Raw genomic sequence first — 25550 nt, 5'->3', positions numbered from 1 at the left:
AAGTTACAGGTGAAAAGTAAGTATGAGGTTCCGATGTCCTGATGCCATTCATTCCCACCAATAATTTATTCCACAACCATATTCATTTTTTCAAGAAGGAAACCAACAATTCTCTAATATTGATTCTTCCCTAGACACAACTTAAACTTGAATTAGTTACTAAGTTTGCCAATCTCTTGTTGTCAGCCTAATGCCTCTTGTACGGGTAACTATGTGTTTAATACAAATATTTCCCAGAAAGTTCAGATGAAACCACAAAACTAGTCCAGTTACATGCACTTCAGCCTCAATGTATGATGGAAAATTTTTCTCCTACCATTTTTTCGTTCCAGTTGCCATTGTCAGATCCCCCAGAAAAAATCCACAGTGATCCTCATCCGTTCTTAAAATTAAATATATGCACATCGGTCTGCCTGGGTCAAAAATTCTACCGGGGCTGCATTACACCAATCCACGGCCCAATGCAAAAATACCTGTAACGGACCATATGCTATAGCTATCAGGGGGTGCAGTGGTAAAACTGAAAGCTGAATTTGGAGCAACATACAGGCTGAGAGCTATGCTTGTGGCTCAGTCTACATGACTGTCTTCGCACTGTAATCCCAAGTCAAAGAACGTAGTAGGAGTGTGGGAGCTTACCCTTGGAGATCTCTTGAGTGAAGCACAAATGGCAATCTCTAAGTGCACTGGAAGAGTGAGTGACCAAATAAATTGAATGCATTCAATCACTTTTAAGACATCTCCTCCGTGTGTAGCATTTTGATCCTGTGCTTGAGTAAACGTATGATTAAATTTTTATTAAAAGGTAATGCTCCTGTTTTAATGATAGTTAATTATATATAATTAAAATGAAAGGATTAATAATATTAAACATTTCATCAGACGTAAAGATAAATATAAATACATATATTGTAGTATGATTAAATATGAATATATAATATTGAGCATGTATTTTCTTCGATGCATTATGTAAATTAGCAAATGAATAACATAATATATGAAATAATATTACATTCTGTGTACTACGTAAATTAAAGGCCTGGTTCAGTACTTCTACGTTCATAAAATCTATTTGATTTTTGGGGGGCAATATGCAAAGAACAGTTGAGGTAGCCTTAAAAATTATTATAAGAAGTCCCTATGAAACAGATGCTTACACTTCATTGCTACGTCACCTTTCCATGTGAAAAGTGAATTACAATCCTAAATGATGTACATTTTGGCCACAAAAGAGATCCTTTTTAGAGTCACAGATTAGAATTTGGAAATACTTCATTTCTAGCTAACCCTGAATCCATACATCTCTATAGGCCTAACGTCTGATTTTCAGAATCTTTGAGTCAGGCCTTAAATATTCATACACAGGGTACTCCTCTCGCATGTCACTTGCTTATATCCGACATATATAATCTCATTCTGCCTCTTTTTTAAAAAGTTCAGTATTTAGTGAAGCAACAACACAACTTGATCTCTACCGATAGATACACCATGTTTTAAACTATAACACTCATTCCAGTCGTCACTTCTGCCGTTAGATACAGCAAATCTGTATCTCCAGATGTAAATTGCTATGAATCCCCTGAACCTTTGTCTTGTAAAATTTTGTGCATTAACATGGTTTAATAAGCTGAGAAATGTGTTAGCTTTTTAAATAAATCTTTAAATTGTGCAGTTTTAAATCAGAGAGATGTTTTGGTCTCTGCAAACCATAAAGAACTAGTATTTTTCTAACAAGATCTTAAGACCCTTGGAAGAATTTTAAAGGATTTTTATGAACCTCTGTATGCATTCTTTAGCTAGATTTTGGCATTGTTTCAGTGTAACTCCAGTACAACTCAATCAGTTTATTTTATAATTAAAAACAAGGAAATAGTAACAAAAATACATAATATATGGTACTCGTGTTTATAATAGAAACATCCATAAAGAAAGAAACATGTTCTAACTCTTCTCATTACCCCAAAGGGAATTGCATCTTTAATCACACAAAGCACAACGGCTTTCTAATTTTGTTTAAAGTGTTTCAGTACTTACAAAAACCAGATCAGGTTATTGTAAATCTAGAGCAAATTAGAATCATTGGCCTCTGCTCAGCTGTATTCAAGAATACTATGTAAATCATAAATTTAATGGCATACTAAGACACACATCTGTTTCTATTTTGTAGAAGTTAATAATCTAACTTCAGAGTATTTAAACATTACTTTCATTAACTGGAAAATTGTGAAAAATAGAGACTGCTATAAGTCACAATGTGTTGCTGCATTATGCTAAGGGAAATATAAAAATTGCAAGTCTATAGAGTAAAGCATAATTTTCTGAGAGATATGTGCCATTGTCTGTTTCATGACCTTGCAGCTCCTCTGTTTACTAGGGAAAACATAACTTACACAAACAGAGCTGCATTGCTAAGTAGAATCTGCACCTGCACATAGTAGATGTCAATTTATATTTTTAGTAGCAAATGTCTTTCACAACAAGGAATAGATGATGCCTTAATTTCCTAAACCTATATAGATAATGACCTAATGACTTTTCTTATAGTTAGCATTCTATATAATCCACAGATCAATATGCATATTGCAACTGATTTTAAAGATATTTTTGTCACTAGACCTGATACAAATGTTGTGCTGCATAGATCAATTCCCAGTATATACTTATTTTTAGAAAACTTACTTTGTGGTCTAGTGTGTACACTATCTTATAAGTTGCTTCATACTATAGTTCTTACTGAAAAGTTTAGTTTATTAACAGATTAATACACTGTCTTATACTGTATCATAAATTAGGTGTCACACACAACTTATATAATTTGCAAAGAACCAATTGTGTGTCATTCATTGGAGAAATACATCACTGTTTTCAACTTTTAGTTGTAAAGACACTAGTTTCCCAAAAGGAAACAACTGTATTACTGTATATGTACTAATCTCTTTGGAACTGTAGCTGAATTCAATTGCAAGGCAGAATAGAGTTGGTCTGCCAACTTTAGCACTGTAATAAAAGATCTAATTTGTAAGGTTTACTATGATAATGGATTGCAAGGTGATAAATTTTGACCAATAAATTCCTTGGAAGCTCAAACCTGGGTTGCACTAAGTGGCAAAGTTAAAATATGCAGAATATTAAATTAAATCTTTACTCATAAAAATTACAATGTCAAAAACCTAATTTCTTACAGAACTTTTTCTCTTCAAATAATCTATTTATTAAAAGACATCCAATCTTTGGGAAGTCAGATGTCACTTATGTGCTGTTTTGCTTGTGCTAAAATTACCTGCGGTAGTAGATACTTTGCATTAAAGCTTAGGGTGCATAAAGCTGAATGGGATTTATGTAAATAACTGTATGAATATGTATCTCACCTTTTACCAGTGCTAATTTCAATGAGCTGTATTTGAGAGGGAATTATATTAATATATACAACTGATAGGGAATTTGCACATTAATTTTACTATCAACAAAAATTCTAAAGAAAGCAAATTAAACCAATGTAGCCATACAGAGAGGCGACAGGAAGAGAAAACAGAAAGGCAAAACTCGGCACCTAAATGGTACAATGCAAATTTGTGGTTTATTCTTCAGTAAGATTCAGTGGTTGCATATGCAGGAAATTCTCCCATTCCTGTGTAAATACATACGGAGTTATCACTTTGCTTTTCAAACATGCAATAAAAGCCTTAGTGTGTTGTCTTAATGATATATTAAATGTAGTACTATGATTTACAATATGAAAAGATCATATTTTGGTGCTGATTATTCAACATACAGCAGCCAGTGCTCATAGTGAGGTGGGGAATAGCATCTTAATTAATTATTGAATATATTTTAATATTTATAATTAGCAGTAGTACTAAGCAGTCAGTCGATGTTCCTCACAACAGGAGCATGGTTGTAATATCATTCTTTGACTGCAGTGTTTTTAGAAAGGCGTCACCATACCTTCAATCAGATTCAAATACTATTTGTCAAAAACATCGAGGTCTGTCAGAAGTAAATGATCATTTAATTAAAGAAAAAAAGGTGGAATATCTTTGATCCCTATACTTTAGTGATATTAATTCCCATGTGCTGCAGGTGTTTGTAATGTATAACAAATCATTACTGAAACAGAGGCTTTTATAGGCAGTTTCGGTGAAGGAAAATGACTATTCTTACAGCTGCCAGAGTTACACCTGGCAATGTAACACAAGCATGACAAAATGTGAACTAGAAGATGTAAGCCTGGAAACAAATCTGGGTCTCCGTCTCCATGCTCTGCCCGTGCCAGCTGAGATGGATTGCAAAGCAGTGCTGATGTACAAAGTAGATGGGGAGCGGGGAAGAGACAGAATTTGCTGCTGTTTGTAGGCTCTCTGACCAGTGATCCATGATGCATCTCTGGTATCCGCTCCAGAGGGAGCCAATCACATAACTGTCAGCATTTCAATGGCAATCAGGACCAAGAGGCAAAAAATAAATTCTTATAAAAAAATATAAGAGACCAAGTCCTTGGTTTAAACCACAAAACAAAATCAAAGCAAGTATAACCAATCAACTGAGGTTATGAGCACTTCCAGAGTGGCATGGGAAACTGGGAAGCAGAACCAGATGAACTGTACATGAAGCACAACTTATACATCATCTTGATTAAAGCTACCAATTGAAAATTCTACATTAAAAAAGAAAACAACAACACCCCCCCCACCACCACTTGTTCTTACAGAATAACACCTAGTGGCACACTGGGAAAACAGTATATGTGAACTGAAATATGCAAGTTTGGAAGCAAATATCGCTCTTATGCCCCGCCTTTTGATATGGGAATTTGAAAGTTGCAATTATGAGGTGAGGAATTCCCAGTGGGAGGTTCTTTTCTGTTCATGATTGATTGTGAGCACCCTGTTCTTTCCTGTTCATAACCTCTTACTATATCTCTAGACTTGATCATTGTGACTATGGACCAGATTTTCATGTAGGCATCGTATAGAATTCCAACAACTAGACTCCTAAAGAGAAGCGTGGAAGAAATTTAAGCCCTTAAGTTAAAAAACCCCTCTGCTTCAATGCTGCCTACCTGAGGAAGATGTCTCTGTTCAATAGGCACTTCCATGCTTTTATATTAAATTTTCCTACAGCTCTAATGCTCATCATGCTGAATGCTGCTTCAGCCAAGATAAACCAGACTAAGGACCTCTGCGCCTACATCATTGCTAAGGCTGTCTGTAAAACAAAGGTGAGCAGTTAAAGGTGACAGTCAAAGGTGACAGTCATACTCTAAGAGCACCTGACACCCACCAATACAGCTGGCCTGTCACTAAATCCAGCAGTAATCATCACTGTCTTTTAAGGGTATAGCTTTATTCTACAACCAGCAGTTAGAGACTTGTCCAAAGTGTGTGAAACAGGATCAGTTCTCCCCTCTGCCTGAAGGGATTCAAACGCACGTTTCTCCCCAGTTAAACAGTTCTCTAATCCACAGCCTGATTGGAGATGGAGATATTCTCCACTTCTCCTGTTAAAGTCATGCACCAGGTGGAAAATGATTCAGGATTCACTGGGCTAGAAAGTGAGGGCACCAGGGGGAACCTGACTCTGTCGCTTAATGATTTGGGCAATCAATTGGAATGGGGAGGCCTGAGTTCTGGTCGGTGGTCCAAGAATTTGTATTTTATCCTATAACTTCTCAAGAAAATAAATTTAACCTTACCCCCAATGTAGGCATCTAAATCTTTATGGGTTGGTAGAGCTGGGCAGATAAAGATGAATAACTCTTCAAATCTTGGCCTATGCCATCAAGAACACAGATTTTTACAGTGCCTAGGATGATTATATTAGGTGCTTGAGTAAGAAGAGAAAAGCCTTCATGGATTCATACTTGTAAATACAACGGTTTGCCTTTGAATTCTCCATTCTTTGTTCATCTTTTTTGCATCGCCTTTCATTTTGTGACACACAAGCAACAGAAGAGTGGCCAGCAACCTAGGTAATATAGTTAAAAGCACTCTGTAATGAATGTAAGTTCTAGATCTGCAATTGGAGTTTGATAAAGCAAATCATAAGAGGTAGAGGGGTTTAACATAGACATCCAGTCCTTCTCCCATTCAGTTTCAAACCTTCCCATCCTGTTATATCAAGCAGTAGGGGAGCAAGAGATGAGCAGACGCGGTGGGAATACGCAGTGACCTCCACACATGCCAGTCTGAGATATGGGGTACTTCTCTGGCTGCAAATTACCGAGTGAAAGAGATACGGAGATTTAGCAAAGTCGTAGCGAAATGTATGATACAGTTGTGTAAGGGGGAGGAGGAGAAGGAGGTCCCCACCTGCCAGGCAAAATTACATTTATTTTAAAGAGAAAAATCTATTTAATTTCTTACTATTCTCTTGAGCCTTGCTTCTTTCCTTAAAAAAACATTATTTGCTGCCCAAATGCAGAAATAATGCCTATGCAGATATAGCAGTTGGAGAAAAGGGAACCTAGAAATGTGCAAAACTATTTGGAGAATTGGGATCTCATGACATATCTCTTTCCCCAAAAGCTCAGCACTGCAGTTCTTTTCCTGGTATGATCGTTACAGCTTCTGTGCTGAGCTTTTCATATGAAAACAGGGAATTGTACACGTCTCTTTTTAAACGTGTTCTGCTACGTGACTCCTAACAGCTCAATCTTGAAAACTCTTTGGCCTTTATAAATGCCTGCAGCATTAAACTGTAAACTTTTCTCCACCAACATACACCCATAAATACCCAAAGCCCAAAGTAAGGAATGTACTTCTTCAATAGCACTGAGCTCTGTCGCTGCCCCAGATTTACTTTTCAGAGAGTGGAGAGGCAACTGCAATGTCTTAGCACGAACATAAAAAACTGCATCTAAATTCACTGGTAAAAATCGTATTGATCTCTTATAATTTATTAATGTGATACAAAAATTCTGTTTCAGAACACCTAGTTAATATGGCATACACAAGCTTTTGTTTCATAGCTGCATTTTCTCTGAACAAGGTTGTTTCTAATATTACTTAATTAAACAAAATTAAATTAATTTCTGTCTAAGAAACAAGAAACAACAGCTTTGTTGAATAAAATGATCTTCATTTTCTTGAAGCTATTTAAATTAAAAACATGACTTTCTACAGTTGGAAAAAAACATCCATGGTTAAAATGTTTGAAGCCCATCAATCTCTTTAACCACACAGCTAATGTGTTCCTTCTGTTTTCTTTGAATGAAATCACCATGAGTGGTTAGATGTTGATTTAACATAAAGCAAATGGAAATGGGTGTTTCCTTAGTCATGTGTAGAATTTATTTTTAAAAACAATTAGCAAGTGTTATGAGTAAGTCAATGATTTTGTCATTTCTTAAATAATGATATAGATTATGAGTAATTAAAATTGATTACTGAAGTAAACTATGTAAAATGCAAATTCATATTACATTTATTTGTTAGGAACAGCTGCAGAATTATCTTATTTTATTGATGGGTTTCATTTTTTCCCAAGTGACACTAAAATCAATTACTTAGTTTAAAAGACCAGCTATTGTCAAGATGTATTTCCAAACTTTTAAGACAATACATTGGACATTTCTTCTTATGGGTTGTATCATTCACACTTTATTTACATAAATTTGTCTGCAAAATTAATTGGGGATTTTCCTAAATAAAACATGCAAAATTTTGCCTTTTCAGTTTTATGTTGAAATGGTAAAATCATGTAATGGTTTGTTACTTTTCCATGTACCATGGAAAAAACCCCATGTCTTTACATTTTACCAATTAAACCGTGTCTTTATATTACACCAATTTCAGCTGATGCTACTGCACTACGTATATACAACCTCTTCTGTCAGTCTTTGCTAACATTACATCTAATTATAAGTTCATTGTTACGTTATTCACAAGAGTACATACAGATAGGAGGAAATGTCAGTTGCTAGTATTTAAAGTTCAGTCATAAAACTCCAGTAATAAAAAAATCGGTTGCATAAAGTCTGTGTAAACCATTTCTCATGGGGGAACTGACACTTAAGGCAATACAAAATATTATTTATCGAGATATTAAACCCTTTTAAATTAACCTTTTTAAGAATAGGCAGATGTAAGCTGCAATTCTATGGCAAAAAAACCTCTAGTGGAGTCTACAAGATCATATTGCAGACATCATAATTTGGCTAATTTTTGCCGCAAGTTAAATCATCTTTCTCAGATGCACCTCCTTCAAGTACTCAGCTGACAGTTAAATCTTTTCCGGTTGTTACTGTCCTACATATAGTACCTAGAAATGCTAATTGATATACAGTTCTTGTGATTATTTCAAAAATTAGTACAAATTTGCTTTTGGTTTTTCAAGGACATGATCCAGCAGGTTCACCAAAGCAATGCAAGAGCAATACACACAGAATATACAGCTTAACATGAAAAGTTACAAAATTTAACATTAGTAAAAGAGGCAAATAAAATATTATCAAATGATTTTGCTAAGATTATAGCATTTCTTGTAGTGTTTTCAAGCTAGGTATTATGCACTGTTGCAGCAAAGCAAGATTTTAAGGAAAATCTACTTGTCTGTACTCACTTGTGGCGTCCATATGGAATGAGATACATATTTTATAGGGATATGGCAAAAAGCAAAAAGTAGGCAGTTTTAATGGTGAAAATAAACTCGATTCATTATAATTCCTTCTTATATATTAATATTCAAATCTGGCAATAACTGTGGCTGAGTAAAAACTAAAGTATCAGATTCAAGTATGCCATGGGTATATGTGTGTACAATTTTCCTGTTTTAAAGAAACAGATGCTGATTCATGTTAAGTAAAATTAATTGCTTGAATAATAGTATTTTACTTGCCAAAACAATATGCACCTCTGCCAGATATTCTTACAATCCAGATTTAATGAGAATTAATGGAAGCATGTGTTTTCAAAACAAATGCTGAAAGGTCTCTGTCTGCATTTTTACCAATTGTTTAAAACTCAGTCCATTTCTGCATGTAGAAAGAAATATGATTCCAGAAGTTTTTGATGAAAAGGGGGAAAATAAACTTCAATCCTGCGGCTGAATCCACGTAGGTGAATTCACTTTGACTTCAGCAAATATTAACACAAGGCCTAGTTCTGCAGTTCTTTTCAGTCTTTTTGTGGGTAAAAAAGTTTTACAGAAACCAACAGACTTTTTGCTCCAAATAGAAGTTGTTGTCTCTCTCACGTCCTCTCAAAGGAAAACCACCAACCCCACATAAAACTTCTATTCTGACTGTTTTCTGACTAAATCCTGCTCTCATCAACTAAAGAAAAGGCTCTTAGCTCAGGGCTATCATTGCTTATCTGCAATTACATTTATTTGACAAAAAAAAAAGGAGGATTTGTTAATGATATGTTTTAAAATGCCAGTAAAATGATAGCCGATCAATATGTATATCTTTATATTTCTATGTCCCTCCTTTTAAGCATGTTTCTGTAACAGATGCATCCAACCCTTTCAATGAAAATCAGTTTCTAATAAAATACATTAAGATGCCTGTATGATTTAATTCTATTAGAAATGCATAAGGGGTTATTTAGGGTTTATACATACATTTATAAGGATATTTTCAGCAAGAAAGAGCAGTCGACTGTAGTAGGGATACACAAAGGACTTAAAAAACTGGGGAAAAAATAGAGTACCTGCTCTTTAGCTACATTTTGCTCCCACAGTAACCCATTCCTTTAACTATATATAGTAGGTACAAAACTATCACACAGACACACGATCTCCTGCCCTCCCATGCTGAGTTTGGTTTTGAGGCAGTTTGCAGATTTAACCCAGTTGAAACTGGCCTCAGGAAGATGCACTGCTCACTATGGCAGAACTCCTCCTTTGGTCCTAAAAGCCTGGGACTGCTCTTCCACTCCCCAGTGCCCTCGACAGGTACTGTGAGTTGAGGCAGGTCAGCGTAACTATGGCATGCCCGTATTTCAGCGATTTTTAGATACTAATCCCTGGGATTATTGCTAGCACTGTTGAAAGTTTAATGTGGTTTTGAAGAGCCCTGGACCAGCTCTATCATTCTTACTACCTCATGTCGCAAGGTCTTAAAGATCCACTTTCCTTTTAAACACGTCATGTTTCTCCCTAATACATGTCACAACTGTCTAAACAGGGACGCTAATTGCACAGGTATGCAGTCAAAATAATTAAGTTAAGAAATAAATCATTACCATTAACAAAGGTAATGGTCCTGATTTCCTGGTGTGGTGTGCGTGTTTTAAGCTGAATTGTCAATATGCTTTGGACCTAAAAGAGTTGACCAAGCCCCGAGCGGTCCCGTCCGTGCATGCGATTCTGTGGGTAGATTCCGTTGACAGGATTTCATTTCAGTACTGCAGCTAGAAAAGGGAAGGGGGTGGCTAAAAAAAAAAAAAAAAAAAGCCCCGAACCAGGGGGAGGGGGGAGTTACCAGGACAGGTCTGCGCTGCTTTGACCTGCGGCCGTACCTCGGTTTCTCCCCAGGGCCCCCGCAGCCCCGGGCTGGTTCCGAGCAGCCCTCGCCCAGCCCGGAGCCGGCGGGCAGCGCAGCCGGGCGCTCCCAGCCGCCCGCGTCCCCCCCCGGGGCCTGGCCGCGCCGCGCTCCCCCCAGAAACGAGCCCTTGCTAGCGCCCAGCTGCTTCTCCCCGACCTTGAGAGCTGGGAATTGTTCATGTTGCGCATCCTGAAAGGTCAGAGCGGATCCTCGGGATTTTGCATCAGTACAGAGGGAAACAACCCGACCGTACCAACGACCCCAAAGCCCGGTTTCCAAGAGCAGATTTTGGGAAGGAACGCAACAGCGCTACTAGACTGCGTTTTGTCTCTGAGCACGGGAGTGAGTCAACTCGGCATCCTTTAAATCGTTTCCAAGTGCTGTTTACCCTGTCCTGACATGTTTTCCCCGAACGCATCGCCGTGCTTCGCAGCGCCGTCCCTGACGGCCGGTGCGGGCCCAGCGGCGCTCCGCACCGCGCTCGGCGGGCGGGAGCCGGGCCGTTCCCACGGGAGGAAGGGAAGGGAAGGGGCCAAAAGAGCCGCGAACGCACCGGGGAGCGGAGATCCCGCTTCCTCCCGCCGCTCGCCTGCTCTCGCTCGCTAGCCGCCCAGCCCGGTGAATTATTTTTGGGTGCAGACAGGGAGGGCGGGGGGAGGCACCCAGTGGCGCAGTGAGTTGGCCCGGCCCGGGCAGCCCCGCTCCGCGCAGCACCCGAGCAGGGCCCGCCGCACAAGTTCGGGTGCGCGGTCGCGCTGGAGGATACGGCCAAGGAGAAAGTGCCGCGGAGACGCCTGCCGGCCTGCAGCGCGCCAGCAGCCGCCGGGGAAGGGAGAGGGGGCGGCGGCAGGCCCAGGCCCCAGGCCCGGGAAGCGCCGGGGCCCGAGGCGCCGGGCAGGGGCGCCCAGCGGCTCCGCGGCGGCGGGCGGGCGGGCGGCTCCGCGGCGGTGCGCGCCCCTCGGCAGCCGCGGCGATGGGGTGGGGAGCGGGCAGCGCTGGCGCGCAGCCGATCTGCTCGGCCTTTGGTGCCGAGCGGCCGGGCGTTTGTTATTAGCCTTCACCCCCCCGGCTGGAAGAAGGGGCGGGGGAGGGGAGGGGGGGAGAAAGGCAGGAAGGGAGAGATTTTTGTCCTTCGCCGGTGCTGCTCTACGTGATAATATGTTTATATGATTAGCTGAGCCCAGGGGTGGGGAGCGGAGGGAGAGGGGGTGGAGATTGGAGGGGGAGGAGGCTGGAGGTGACTCCAGTTCAGAGCCGGCGGAGAGTCTGTGTCAGGACTTCGCAATCCCCAGTCACACACGGAGAGGTGCATGAGCAAAAAGGAGGCTGCGATACAATTCATTGGGATTTTTTTTTTTTTTTGGTGTGTATGTATTGCGTTTTTCCCATTGCTGCGCGCGTTACTAGCTCAGCGCCCGGCGCCCGGTCTCCAGTCGCTGGCGGGGCAGCAGCACCGGGAGGAAGAGGAGAAAATCCGAGGAGGGGCCGGACCCGCACCCCGCCAGAGGCCAGAATGTCATCCCGGGAGATGTAAATCCGGTCGGTGCGAGCGAGAGACACAGAGGAGGGGGGGTCCATTGTAACATTTTCGAGTTGTTCCCCGCTACTCCCGCTGCTGGCATCGCGTCCTGATCGTTGCACAGAAAGGACTCCAAAGGCTGGGCACACACACTGCGCGCTGCGCTCGTCGTCCTCTCCGCTTCGTTTTTTTTTTTTTTTTTCAAAAAATCGAATTTATTTTTTTGTGTGTGCGTGCGTGCGGGAGCCTGGCTGTATCGTACGTTTCGTGCGGAGCGGCGTGTCGGAAGCTGCAGGAAAATGTTGACTTAGCCCCAGAAAAGCCTCCCGGCTGGCTGCTTGGAGGAGAAGCCGCCTTCTGCTCTGCGCTGCCCCAGCCCGCCGAGCCGCAGAGCCAGCTGCCTCCCGCTCCCCGCCCGAGCCCGGCGCTCGCCCGCCCGCTCCCCGCGCCGCTGCCGCCGGAGGCCCGGGACTAACTCCGCCGCGCTCTCCCGCAGCCCTGCGCTCGGGGCGGGGGGGGTGACCCGGCTCGCGGGTCCCGCCGGGGCGAGAGAGCCCGGCCCGCCTTCGGCTCCCAGACAGAGGTAAGCGGAGCCCCGCGCTGCAGCCCCGCCGCCCGCTTCTGCCGCCGCCTGCTCCCGACTTCTGGCGGTCCCCACCGAGCCGCCGCCGGGGAAACACTTAACTTTAGGGTCTGCCTCGCCTGCCGGTGCCCGAGGCCGCTGCCCCCCCCCGCCCCCCCCGCGCACTCCCGCGGGCGCCGCCACCCCGCCTGCCGGCCCCCGCCGCCGGCAGAGGAGGGACGTGCCCCTCAGTGAGGCCGCGGCCCTCGGGCGGGAGCACCGCGGCGCCGACGACGACCCGCACGGCCGCTCTCCGCCCGCGCGGAGCCGAGCCGGGCCGGGCCGCCCCCCCCCCCCCCCCCCGCAGCCCTGCGGAGGGGCCTGCGGCAGCCGCGGCGGGTCCACGCGGCCCCCGCCCGCCGCCGGGTGGCCGCCCCGCCGCGGGGGCCGCGGGGGCCGCGGGGCCGGGGGGCCGCCCGCGGAGCAGGCCCCGCCGCGGCTCGGCGCTCGGCGGCCCGCATCGCGCAGCGGGGAAAGTTGCATCCGTTCAGTAAATAATTACCTGTTGCGGGTTTATTTTTGTAACTCAACCGAGCGTCCGTCCACCAGCCCGTGTGGGGTGGGTGGGGGGGGGTGGCTTTGGGAGGAGGAATAAATTACCCTTTGTCGGCTGTGGAGTGAGAACAACTTTTTTTTTTTTTTTTAATTTCTATTTATTTTCACATGTAGAAATCTGGGGCCATCTGGAGACAGAAAACAGTGTGTCATGAGGCACCGTTGCTGTGTCTGGCTCTAAAAATAACATCTTGTTGTTAGTCTGCGCCAGCCCTGCTGGGGTTTGAACGTGGTTTGTCAGAAAGTAAAGAGATCTGCTGGTGCTCAGGTGTGTTTTTCTTTGCATAGAAATGCCCCTCTGCACAACAGAAGGAGCCCTGCAGAACAAATGTTCTGCTGTTTGGTTTCCTCTGACGCTCCGGCTCCCTCCTTTTGTTGCTTGCCACGAAAAGAGGTGCCATTTCGCATCATTCTGCAGAAATTGTTTGAATTAATGCAAGTGTGAATTCTTACCGTTTGAAGGAGGGTATTAGCATATCAAAGGTTTCTTAGCTCCGGCTCAATTGAGAAAACTTCAGCTTGTCTTCCATTTGCTTCCAAGCAGAGGCCCAAAGGGCAGTGGGAATTGTAAAGGGGTAAAATGGGGAGGTGGATTTGGGTTATGTTTCTGAACTTTCGCTGTTTCGCAATTATGCCAGTGAAAAACAAGGTCCCTTCGCTGCAGAGCCCTTGCGAGCGCTCGGACAATTACACTCTATTGATTAATGGTTTGTTCCGAGGGAAAAAAGTGACCTTTTATGACAGGCACTGTTGCGTGGTTTCTGATGTCTCCTCTCTGTTAGGGGGATTTAGAAAGCCCTTTCTGCCGCGCTCGGGCTGTGGGTATGGCCTACACGGTACTGCGTGCGGGGACTGAATGGGGAAGACCTTCTAATTACTTCAGGAAACAAATGAAATCTTGTAATAAAAGACCTCTCGATTCCAGACCTTTGAAACGAATATGCTTCCCTCCTTAATGGGTGGGTAGGCTGGAATAATAGATATTTTTATGGAGAGTTTTGAAAGAAGTTTTGATCGCCACCGGCCATATGCTTCCATTTCCTTTTTATTCTAGAAAAAGTGAAAATGAGTAATTCCTGTAATCTCATTTAATCAGTGATACAATGTTTACTAAGATAACTTAATTTGCGGTTAGTATTGCCCTATAATAAATAATTTGAAACCAAGTATGGCAGGAGTGCTGATTTGGTGGCTGTGTAGTAGTATATTTATCACATTGTAAGTTGTTTTACATGACTACATATTTGCAGTTTTTCATTCTTTTGTTACTGTTTCCTTGAGTTTGCAAGGGGATGTGGCCCGGCCTACCCTGTTATTATCTTTGCAAGTCAATATTCATAATATAGCAACGCAAAAGCCAAGCAAAATCCGGTTATCTGTCAATAAGTTGGGACCTTTTCCAGGGACCAGATGTTTCTTGGGGACTGTATTCTGGTTTATGTCTCTGGCAAAAAAGAACTTCCTATGCCTTCCTTGCCTATTCCTTCCTTCCAAACCTTTTACTTCAATGATACCGATATTGAAACATACATTTTGTGTTTTTAAAAAGTTGGTTTAAGTGCTTGGTATGTAGCATTTGGTCTGGTGTGTTGTTTTTTCTTTTTTTCTTCTGGTTCTCCATTTGATGGTTTGGAGGGGGGGGGGTCTCTTTTTAAGCCATGAAAGTGATGTGCCTTTAGAGTAGGATGTCTTCACTCATGCTTCAATTTCCTTTCATTTAATGAAGGAGCTGAGTATATATGATATGTCTTGGTGAAAAACCCTGCAGTTAATGAAATAATTTATATAGATTTTTGTTATTCTTAAATGGACACGACCATTTGGGCATTTTGTAAATAAATGTGTTTAGTGATCCTAAAATTGCGTGTCATTACTTTCAGGTAATTTTCAGCAGTTTATTTACCTAATGTCTTCAGCTGTCTGAAGTAGTACCTTTTGGTGATATAAAAGGAACATATTGATGTAATTGCCATTATCACACTTAAGTTGCTGTTAACTAGTCTGCTTTGAATGCGGAGTGCTATAAAGAAAGTGCATTATCCTTTCAGCTGTTAGGGATAATCTAAAAATTGTCTTGAAAATGTTGCACTTTGGTTTATATGGTGGCAACCCCAAACTCGACAAATCTCTGAAGGTAAAAAAAAGGTAGCGGAAAGAAGATTTTCAACATTCAGATGAAAAAATTGGACCACTTGGAGCAAAATTAATGTGCTGCAGCAGCACTTCAGCTGCCATTTTCAATCACTGTGGGTTACTATGTGTTGGCAACAGCAAAAAAGCGTAGACGTTCATATAGCTCAGGGAGCTGGTAGTTGGGGGAATCAGGATATTGAATCATGTAGGGTAGAACAAACCAATTACTTCAGGTTTTGACTTGAGAATTTCCAGTAAACATTTTTTTCTGGCTTTTGGCTCCCCTGCTCATTAATAGACCAACATCAAAGCAGGCAACCAAACTTCCAAATGTTATAAAAACTAATGTAAAGATACAGATCTCACATGTAGTCTTGCAAGTCTTAATTTAAGACAAGCAGTTGGAGTTTTTATTGCTGCAATTTTCACAATCAGCAGAGACATTAACACCAGGCTTCTGGGTGTTTCCCTTCTTAAAATGAGCAAGAGGAGAGCTTTAAAAAAACCAAAGTTTGCTTACTTAGTTCTTATTTGATCACTTCAGAAGCTTTCTCAATGTTTTATTTATCTCTTATTGCTTTTAATGCATAAAGTCAGGAAAGGGGGTTACTCAGGAATTCTAGTCTCTAGTAAGCAAGCACCTTATTAAAATTTAAATAAGCGAGGTAGTATAGTCTTAGGAGTTTGTAGTCTTTATGGTTAGTAATATGTAATAATATGATTATTTTTATTTCTGAAAATGCAATATGTGGATATGACATTTTGATTAATATATATTTTTAAAATGTAACTAGTTATGATGAAAAATGCTACAGTCATGAATGATGGCTTTTTAGAAAGGTCCATAATTTTCCATAAGGATGTTGGAAAGAGAAGTCTCTAGTTAGGCAAAATATTTATCAAAGTTATGTTTGCAATACATTTCTATATAGTGTGTCATAAATTCATACAAAAAATAATATCCATCCAATATAAATAATTGTTTAATGTTTAGAGAGGGTAGAAACATAATTGTAAGGTTTTACTGAAATTTGGTCTAAAAAGTTCATGTATTTCCAAGCCCTTGCTCATCCTGTGTCCACCTAAGATGCTGACATACACGTAAGAAAATACTGTCAACTTCTAGTACGGCTCTTGCTGAGGATAGCACCATGCCTAATAATAATAATAATAATAATAACAATGAAGAACAACCTACCAATAAACACCTGGAGATATTTTGTAGCAAAAAATGGTCTATGTCTCCTCTACATTTCCACTGAGGAATATCTGTGGATGACTGATAATACAAGAACTGGAAGTAACAATTAATGACTTTACCTGGTGAACTGCAAGAGAAGTTAAACTGCATCTGGTATATAATTGAAATCATATTCATGCATAGGTAGACAAGCAGTCAGTTATAAAGCAATACACTTTAGAGCAGAGGCTAGTGAAATTTATAGTCAGACATGTTACTTGGAGATGTCATGTTAAACAGACTCTTTCGAAGCATTTTATAGGATTGATGTTTGTGATGTACAAAAGCGATTTGAAATTGCAAGAAATTCACCTTTTTAAGTATTTATGTGCAGCTTTTAAACTTAAAAGCTGTCTGCTATTTTTTTAAACCCCTCAGTTTGAAACAAGTAAAAGATTTAAACCATCACGGTTGTAATTGGATGTCAGGAAAACTGGAAAAACAAAAAGCTATTTTAAGGCCATTCTCAATACTCTTAACAATCGTGTTTAATATTTAAATAGTTTTCAAAGATAGCTGCATTTTGTTTCCAACAGTTCTTAAAATAAAACTAGTAGGTGTCTCTGTTGGAATATTGGTAACTTGCGATTTAATGTGAATATGTACCTGGGTTAGAAAATACTTGCAGTCTTTATTTAGCATATATGATTCTTTTTAACATTCTTCATTAAAAAGGTGAAAGATGACAGGCTTAAAGCCCTTTTCAACAGATAATTTTCTTGGAGTTCATGTTTTTTTTCAACCTGTAATGTATGAGATGTGTTTCTACAGCACAGGCTGTGAAGATTGTGTCAGTTACTGTAAGCGATTTAGTTATAGAAATACACTTCCTTAATGAATGGTAAGGTCTTACAGGATTCTCTAGATACAAACTGATAGTTAACCAGAAATTGATTCCTTAGGAAAAAAAAACCAAACAAAAAAAGCCTTCAAATTTGGAATCATAGCGTCTCCAGGTTATGGATCGTTACATTAAATGGAGTATTTGACGGGTCTTAGAAGAACGTGTAATCTACATATGTCATGATTTCTTTCTTTTTGATTTTCATAAGGTACTGTAATGTTTCAAGTTACTCTAGCCTGCTGTTTACCCAAATTATTTAGAAAGGCACAATAATCAAAAGCATTGCAGCCTGACTGAAGCAAGCACAGTGCTTAACACCTGCAGGTAGAGTGCAGTCTCCAACAAAATGCTATTGATTGTTATCCTGGCACAAAGCAAGCTTAAATACAGTTTGCTTAATTACAACAAAAATTGGTTTTTATGAGTAAGGTACTTCATGTTTGGGGAATGTTTTGTGTGTCGTCTGCTAAGTAAAATCCCACCACACTTGTATAAATTTGTTCAATTATCAGAGCAGCTAAGAGGAGGGAAAAAAAATCAATTTACCCTGAAAAGCACCAGAAATAAGATTACCTTGACTGGTAGGAACTCACCAGCACTGTCTAAATTGCTTAATATTATCAAATGTTGCCATTTTTCATGTTCAATAAGAAGGATATTGACTATTCTACATGTCCAGGTCTGCTATTTGGCTACTTCTTTATAAGGTATAAGCATGTCTTATTTTTATTCCTACAATAGCAGTTACAGATAAATCAGAGGATCTAACAATAACTTTATAAAATAGATGGAATAATACCATTCACTGGAGAAATAGTATTTACTTGAGATAAGTGATCACAACTAGTTTTTTCTCCTGTATAGCTTGTTGTTCTTGTAACAGACAAATGTAAATACCTTAGCAGACATTTCAGAGTGAAAGGCAAGAGATAAAATGTAATTACTTTTCAGGGTGGCCCTGACTATGCCCGTGTTCTTGTCTGTGATACAAAAAAAAAATCTTTGCTCATCACCTCAGAATATGAAGGCCATAGTTACTTCTGAATATAAAAATATTTTCTGATTTTTAATGTTGACCTCAGTATTTATCTTTAGCTCTTCTGTGTAAGCTAGAATCCTTATAGCCGTAAATTCTAGTCGCTGTTACCCAACCGAGCATTTAATAGAGCACCTAATGGACTCTGCTCCTGTATTTTTCTTGAATGCATAACATCTTGCTTCATTCAGTCACCAAAACTAACTTTGCTACAAGGACAGGCAACACGACAAGTTAGAATCAATGGACCATTTGTAGGTCACAAAGTCAGTTTACTGGAATTTCAGAGGAAACTGGTTGAAAAGAGAGGACAAATGTCACTTTGAATAGAGATGTTTAAATCAGACTTCTGCCTTAGGGTAAAATTTAGGTCTGTTGTAGCCTAGATGTAATGTCTCCCTCTACAGAGCACAGCATTAATCATGGCTTGACAAGTGATCATGGGCTGAGAAAAAATAGGGCCTGTCTTGGTTGTGTGGTTTTTTTTTTTTTTCTAATCTTAATCTCTTAGGAGCACATTATAAACACTAACATTTACACAAAAAGATTTAAGTATCAATGTCTGTATTTCAGTAGTGAAAGTAGCTAGCTTCAGAGAAAATCTAGTTAGAGCTAATAAGAAGCTACTTAGGTTTCTTACGTAGATGCAATATCAAGAATATTTTCCTTTTAACGTAATGCAGTTTTTTGTCATAGGAGATTTATCTTACACTATTTCCTCATACAAATATGGTAGAGTCTAGGTCTGCCTGTTTTGTCCCTTGGTGTACTAAATAACTCTGAAATTACTGTCTTTTCGCTTCAACAGTGTTTTTCAATATGTTTACCACCCAAGAAAGACACTTCCTTTTGCCCAAGCAGCAATACAGGGAAAAAGTGGAACAGTTTTTAAAATGTAATGCAGGTTGACTTGACACTGACCAATTTATATGAGTTTTTTATACTATGTTTATATTTTAATGATGTGTTACTTGGCCACAATGAGCTACAAAAGCTGGAATGAAATAACAGGAATGAAGACTGCTATTTAAGATCCTGAATTCTGATACTGTACAAATAAAAAGTGTGTTTAATATGTTAATTCTTAAATTAGGGATGTGTTGATGCTTAGATTAGGAGTTGGGAGTGTTCATACCTTTTATGGTAAAGAAGATAGTAAAGAAGGGAATTTTCGTATTTCCTGGGCTGCTTCACTGCTTTCTGTGGTGGAGACAGTGTAGGGAGCAGCTGAGCACTCCATGTGCACCGCTGCTAGAAAGGTGTATCTCCTTAAGGTACAGTTAGGTTTCTACCTGCAACTATTGAAAAAAAAGATAATATTGGCAAAGTAGCAGCAAAACAATTTATCACTGGCGAACTGTGCTTTAAAAATTAGGCTACTTCTGTTTATTTAGTTGCCTCTGGATGTGGTAAAAGCCCAAATCTCTCATTTAGGGTAGGCTGCTGCTTTCCTTTGTGCCCTCTGTTGGTATTTTCCTATCAGTTGACACCTCAAACTGATTATTGCTCTGAATCTAGATGACAGAATAATCTAATGCCGATTACTGTTAAAAATGGTTTCTGGCAGCTGGGGAGGGGATGACCGACCTTGCTTCTGACTATCATGCTTGCTTTGCTGTTGATGGGATCTGGTGTAAATAGAGAGCAAGCCTTACTCTGGAATTAGTACTGCAGTGGTGGAGAGAGATCACATGCCAGAAGGAGACTTTAGTTCACCTTTCTATATATTCTCTTATAGTGTAATATTTGTCATTTTTTATGGCATAGCAGTCTACACTGGTGTGAACGGTGTTCAGAAACAGCTCCCTTGCAATAGGCAGCGTTGCTTCTAAATAAAGTGACATTTTAAGGAAAGATTCCCAAGAGCAAGTTCTGCTGTTGACTCTGCATTTCTCTGGCAAATTCCCGATGCCTGTGTTGATGGTAGGCAGAATTATTTTTGTCTGATCCAGGCATCCTTTTATTCATTCTTCTAAGCTTAATTTAGACTTTTTCTACGCAAAGTGACCGATTTGGAAAACTTTGCTTTCCCAGGATGAATAATGATTGCATCTTCAGTTTGAACAAAGTGAGTGTTCTCTAGAAGACCAATTCATAACTATTTCATTGGTAAATTTGTCATTTAAATATCGAAGGGCAGTGTCTTCTGCAGCTTTGATTTACTTCAGTCTAGTAGGTATTTCTTAAACAGAGACTGTCAATTGGTGAGGCTGATTCTTGTGTAAATCAGTATAAAGTGCTTAAAGGAGAGAAGGTGCCTCCGCAGTTGAGATGTATTCCTGGCTGAGCTGCTGTGCCAGGAAAATGGGCTGAGACTGGAAGTTATTTTAGAGAGGGAGGGGAGTTGCTGACATAATTTGAAAGTGAGGAGAAATCCTTTTGCCCTTCAGGCAATAATCTTAATCGGTGCTTGAATAGAGCATTATCTCTCCAAAATGTTAGCTTTCTCCCCCCCCCGCCCCCCCCCCCTTTTTTTACTTCCTCATTCTTTCCCTCATTTGAGGAGGTGTATAATAGTATCTGATAATAACCGGTTGTTTATACACTGTTAAAGATATTCCAGCAGCAAAGAAGAGCTCTGTATGCAGCGGTCTCATAATTTTGAACACCCCAAATTTGTCCTACATTTGTCCCATGTAGTGACTGTAGCCATACTATAATATCATGAGTCTATTTCCACTATTGTTTTTTTTTTAAAAGCTGACATTGAAACCTTGAAAGGTTATATTTTGGAGTTTATTTTTCCAGTGAAAATTAAAGTCACATGGGGCATATGTGACTTTATGCCCTGTGCATATGCATTTATTTTATGAGTATTCTTCGTAAGTCTAATGGCACTACTTACAGAAGTAAAGAAAGTGGGATTTGGCTCTGTAAGAGAAACAAAACCACAAGCATACTTTCATTCTTTCCATGTTAGAAGAGAAATTAATGTTGCCTCATGCCTTTCCAGTTTTTTGAGTGTGTGCTAAAGGTTACGTAGGACAAAGGCTTAATTTTGATCTGCTTAATATTTATAGCTTCATTCACTGAAGCTTTTTCCCATTTGCGTTGAAGGGATTTTTATCTAGAAGGCTCATGCTATTACAGTGAACAAACTTAAGACATCTTAAGGTAAGGGTAATGTCTTCTGGAAGAAAAGCAGTTTACCTCCAGTTGGATGAAAACTACATAGTTGCTTCATAATTTGATATAAATTGATAGAGACTTTTTTAATTTTCAAGATAACATTCAGTTCAACTGCTTTTTAAACTTCGGTGGAGTGCATGTGTAATTGTATCTGAAAGTGGCATTGGGTTTTATCTCTCAGCAGTAAGTAGAATGAGAGATGCTGATGTTTGTTTGGTTTTGGGTTAGGGAGATGCATCAGATAGGATGAATTTGTTTACTTGTTTGGGGTGGTCTTTCATTTCTGTTTGGTTCTGGGTAAGCAGAGCAATTTTTTTTTCTTTTTTTCTTTTCTTCTCTGTTTTTTTCCTGCCCTGAAAGCATTTAGGTGACTTTGAAAAAGAAATCTGTGTATTTTGGTACAGGAAAGACTAAAGCTGAATGTTTAACTTTTCTGAGGGGACAAGAAGAGACACAGAGCTGGAAAAAAAAAAGAATGTTTTCTGTGTTAACTCCTTATGTTGGATAACATTGGAGAAGGATTTCTGGGGGAGTTTCTTTAAAATAATGACTGATTATTTGGGTTGCTATGCTGGCTGTTACCCACATTTTTCACATATTTTTGCTCATTCTTCTTATTACCTGCAGAGGGAGCTTGTATATGAGATAATCAGGGTAATCAAGGCATTCAGGGCTGAATTGTTTCCAGTAAGTACAATTTCATTTCACAGTGCCTTCTCTGTTATGTGGAGCAGAAAGGTTCTGGAAGATAGTTTTTAAAAACCCTGTCCATCAGTAACAGTAAATAACAATGGGCAAAAATTTTAAAACATCAGTAAGCAAAAGCTGACTTTAGAAATCATTCGTGTTTCAAAGAAGTGCCTTTTTATTGAAGGCTTAGAAAGGAACTGAGGAAAACAATTTTTGCATGGCGAGGTACAAGAGGACAGTTTTGGTACTCTGTATGATGGGAAGCACATTTTTGTTGCATAAACTGTCTTCTCTGATTCTAAAAATGTCATGTCAGCATGAGAGAGACAACACAGTACTTTCAGGTCTTCGGTACATCTCGTGCAGTGTAGTGTGCTAGCCAAAAAGCAATAGGTAAGTCTTTTCTATTTACACAAGCAGTGTTATGAATCATAATCAAGGTGATTGCAGATGCAAGGCTAACTGTTAATTTTGCTTTTTCTCTATTATAAAATATAAAAAGGTGAATGAGTCTCATCCAAATATAATTGATGAATTCATAGTCGGACTAAAGCGGGCAAACGGTGGTAAGGATTGCTGTCTTAAGCTTTAGAAAAATATTGACAACAAAGAGCAAGGAATATCATAACCTAAGTTTATTTGTAAATTGTAACTTAAAGACCAGCTTGAAGAATCAGAAATACTTATTCTAAATAGTGATTTTCCTTAATCTAGCACAATGAAAGAAATGATCTGGTGTATTGCAGGTTTTAGAATTTGTATTGTAGTTATCTGGATGGTGAAAGTGTATGATCCTTCAAAAAGTTAAGACTTCAGAGAAGAAAATAATTCATTTATAATACAGTTTTGCTTGCTGAGCAAGAAGCATAATAGATGGTACTTAGATGAATTCTGCACTATTTATCTCTGGAAGAGTGGTGGCAGTCATTTTACTTTAAAATATTTCAGTAAATTTAAAGATGATTTGCTATGATGCTGCTAGGAAATAAACCAGTATGCATGCACATTCCATAAAACAGAAACAGCTCTCCATAACATGCTCTCCTGTAATAAATCTGCCACATAAAGTGGTTCAAGAGTTGATTTTGTTTTGTTAGTTTAAACTAACAGAACTTTAAACTTAACATATGTTCAGCCTAACGTGGTCTTAGGGTTTTAGTTTGGATTCTCTTTTTAAACACCAGGAAAGATTTACCATATCTAAAAGAGCAGCAACTCAGTGTCGATTTATTATTTATACTGGCTAATCCTTGCTAATGTGAAAAGTCAGCTTGTTATTGTAACACCAAATGGCCCTCTAAGTAGGGAAACAGTTAAGTAGATCTCCTGTAATAGGTTGTTGTCTAATAAAGAGATTTATGGTATTGGCAAGGGCTATTGTATAGGTATTACCCTCTCACAGCATGATCATGTATTATCTTAACAACTCAGTGCCACATTTATGTTGAGCATTTTCATAACAGGGTAAGAATATTAGCCACAGCAATTACACTCCAATAGGATTATAATGCTAAGATTTACAGAAAATATATAAATGATGTCTTTTGTAGAGATTTTGGTAGGTGCTAGGAGTTGAAAAGTTGCATCATCCTTTTTGCATGGGAAAATACTGATGTATTAGTCATGATGAAGAAAGAGAAGTTTCGTAATTTAATCGTGTTGAGGAATTATGGGGAGGCAATGGACATAATCTTCCTTTACACAGTGTGTCTTTTTCTTTCCCGGTGAGGTAAGGATGTTTCAGAAATTCCATTCAGCGGAGATTGCTGTACAGTATGATAATCAAGATGTGTATGTAACTTTAATTCTGTTGTGAGGATAATACAGCTGGGTTTAAGATACATTTTTTAACAAAGTTATATTTTGAAGGTAGAACAATGGTAATTTACTTGCTACATTGGAAGAGCCTACTTGAATAAAATCATGTTACTTTGTTTTAGCTGTAGCGTAATACACTTTTTCTGTTTCATTAGTGCCAGGTTTTTATGGTGGTAAGTAACTTAGATACTTTTTAAAATTACTACAAGCAACAAAAGTGACAATAATGTCATCCTTGTACAGTTTTCATGTAAGTGACATTCAAGCTGTTCCCTAATTCTTAAAATTTTCCATCTGTTTTTTTAAAAAAACAAAAAAGTGAGACATTAATACTCACTCACTTGACAGAAGGAATGTACCAGTCACATTTAATATAACTAATTATGTTTTATCAATAAAAAACACTTAGGGGACTGATTGAACAAAATACATTAGGTTATATAGTCATTTATGAATAACTGCATTGAGTAGAACAGCAGTCTGAATGGCAAAGTGTGACAAAATAGCCACGCATTTTAAGATGATGCCTTGAGGTGTAATTCAATAAATACTGGAATAATGAGTGTTTAAACAAACAAAATACCTTCCTTTCCCTGATTTACTGTAACAAAATGATAGTTATGTCATTCCAAATTAAGAAAATGTATAGAAGGCAATTCTTATTGTAGAAGGAATTTCCCATACCTCTTCCATGTGTTGGACACATGCATGGGTAGTATTAGTTAAATTTGTAAGACACGACATTTCCTGGATGTTTTGGATTAATTCTGTGTATAAGTCTTCAGGTAGAAAGATCCTGTACCCATCTGTTTTAAATTGTTATTGATTACGAGAAGGCAGAGGAAAAATGTACCTGTTTTTTTTGACATGTAATATTCCACTTTTGAAAATGTGCTGATAGAAGGTAATGTTGCACACAGATTTAAATGTCTTCTGGTGGATTACTGGAAAATAACTGGGGCTTCAAAACTGCATTAAACAATGAATATTCAAAACTTCATTATTTTTGTAATCATGTTAGCAATGTATGACTTCATCTGCCATCAGTAACTCGTACATCTTGTATTTACACAACTAGAGCAAAATTCTGGAGCTTTGTCTTTAGTCTTGTCTTCAGAACAAGAATTATGACCCAAAGAATAACATTTTTTATTTTAGAAAAACTCCTGTAGGTTCTTAGATTGGCTTCACATTTCATTCATTTTGAACTGTGGAAAATGATTGTATCTTTTGTCTGTAAGTAAAAAGAAAACACAAAAGGACGAATGTTACCCCCTGATGAATGTGGAGCTCCAACCGATTTAAGAGCATGAACTGTGACTGCATTGTTGAGGGCAGTGCTTGGCTGTATACCCTGAGAAGAAGCCAGTACTTAGAATAAAAGGGTGAATAATGCATAAAAATTCAGTAAGAGGTAAAGCATTTTTATCAATGCTTTAAATATTACAATTATTTATAATTTATTTTAAAAGTATTAA

The 25550-nt window shown here is 39.3% G+C and overlaps 1 protein-coding gene and 1 long non-coding RNA gene across 24 annotated transcripts in view; one reads left to right on the top strand and one right to left on the bottom strand.

Annotated features, from left to right (window-relative positions):
* ADGRL2 (adhesion G protein-coupled receptor L2) overlaps positions 1–25550 on the top strand; it is a 395294-nt gene that overhangs the window by 222969 nt on the left and 146775 nt on the right. For 21 of the 23 annotated variants that reach the window (XM_052800835.1, XM_052800829.1, XM_052800834.1 and 18 more), the window contains exon 1: positions 12221–12588. The exons of 1 other annotated variant lie outside the window; for it this stretch is intronic. The gene's annotated coding sequence lies outside the window, so the exon portion shown is untranslated. Of the gene's footprint in view, positions 1–11833; positions 12026–12220; positions 12589–25550 lie in introns of those variants that run through there. One more of the 23 variants, XM_052800822.1, reaches the window with a different exon arrangement.
* Positions 12220–13191, bottom strand: LOC128147791 (uncharacterized). Its single transcript, XR_008237108.1, has 2 exons — positions 13130–13191; positions 12220–12294 (listed from the first exon to the last, which is right to left on the bottom strand). It is a non-coding gene; the product is annotated as an uncharacterized LOC128147791 (long non-coding RNA).

This window comes from Harpia harpyja, chromosome 11 (genome assembly GCF_026419915.1).
Source record: "Harpia harpyja isolate bHarHar1 chromosome 11, bHarHar1 primary haplotype, whole genome shotgun sequence".
NCBI lineage: Eukaryota > Metazoa > Chordata > Aves > Accipitriformes > Accipitridae > Harpia > Harpia harpyja.
The sequence above is the reverse complement of the archived record's forward strand: the minus strand, read 5'-3'. Positions and strand labels throughout refer to the sequence as shown.